General features: G+C 50.2%; 1 protein-coding gene across 2 annotated transcripts in view; it reads left to right on the top strand.

Annotated features, from left to right (window-relative positions):
* CFLAR (CASP8 and FADD like apoptosis regulator) overlaps positions 1 to 1054 on the top strand; it is a 63411-nt gene that overhangs the window by 357 nt on the left and 62000 nt on the right. The window contains exon 1 of one of the 2 annotated variants that reach the window (XM_015559152.1): positions 80 to 724. The exons of the other annotated variant lie outside the window; for it this stretch is intronic. The gene's annotated coding sequence lies outside the window, so the exon portion shown is untranslated. Of the gene's footprint in view, positions 1 to 79; positions 725 to 1054 lie in introns of those variants that run through there. 2 annotated transcript variants of the gene reach the window in all.

Here is a 1054-nt window from a genome sequence, read left to right as displayed (position 1 = left end):
GCTGCGGGCACCCCAGGTGCGGTCCCTCCGGGGCGCGGGATCCCCGGGACCCAGTAACCCGCGGCCAGCGGAGGCAAAAACCAGGCGGCCAGCTCGGGTGGCAGGTCGCCAGCGTCCTGCAAACTTGAGATCACTTTGAGAGTGATCAATGCCTGCGGTGAACTATTCGAAATGTTTTCCTTTTGAAAAGTCGATGCGAAAGGCCTTTTCTCTGCAGTGAGAGTGCGCGCGCTTAAGGGAGCAGCTGGCCTGGCAGCTGGGTTCCCTCTCTCGCCGCAGCCCAGCCGGGGGGAAGGGTCTCCAAGCCGAGCAATCGTACTTTCTGGCTAATAACGAGGGAGGGCAGCTTGTCTCGGGAAGATCAGAACGATACTATGTATGTGAAGCCTTAGAAAAAACCTGTTTCCAGTAGGTTTTTGCAGGATGGTGTCCGGGTTTGGACAGAAGGCCTGTTCTTTGAAATATTAACAATGGGTTGCAGTAGGACAAAGGGCTCTGAAATGCAGACTAAGGTTCTGGTTCCAGGAACAGACAGCATGTTCCAGGGACAGGAAGTAAATTCAAGGACGTTGGAGCTCTGGCGAATATTTTTATTTAACTTTGAAATTTGTTTACCCAACGAGAGGCGGTGCCTTTGGGTTGATAGCAAAACAAGTTAGACCGCCCCGACTGTGGGTAAAAAACTGAAGCCCGTGGATTCCCAGCTGTGGGTAAGAGATTTCAGGTAAGAGGAAGCACATTGCTGGCATTTTACCTCTGGTGGTGTCCTTAAATCATCTCACCAAAAAGGGTTTCATTTGGAGGACAGACAAGACAGCTCGACTCCACAAACAGAACCAAAGCGCGTTTGTTTGCCATCCAGACGTTTTCACGTATTGGCTAACACTTGTTTTACTCACAGCTTCTAGGTTGGATGTCCTGATTGAAATGGCTTTTTCTAAGACTTCCTGTTTTACATTATGTTTGTAACTGATGGGTTTTTAATTCTTCTTCCTCTTCTTGTTCCTCTTCTCCCCATCCTCTTCTTACCCTTTCTCCCCCTCCCCCTCCCCCT

This window comes from Myotis davidii, unplaced genomic scaffold (assembly GCF_000327345.1).
Source record: "Myotis davidii unplaced genomic scaffold, ASM32734v1 scaffold914, whole genome shotgun sequence".
Taxonomy (NCBI): Eukaryota; Metazoa; Chordata; class Mammalia; order Chiroptera; family Vespertilionidae; genus Myotis; species Myotis davidii.
Note: the sequence above shows the minus strand (reverse complement) of the source record. Positions and strands in the feature narration are given on the sequence as shown.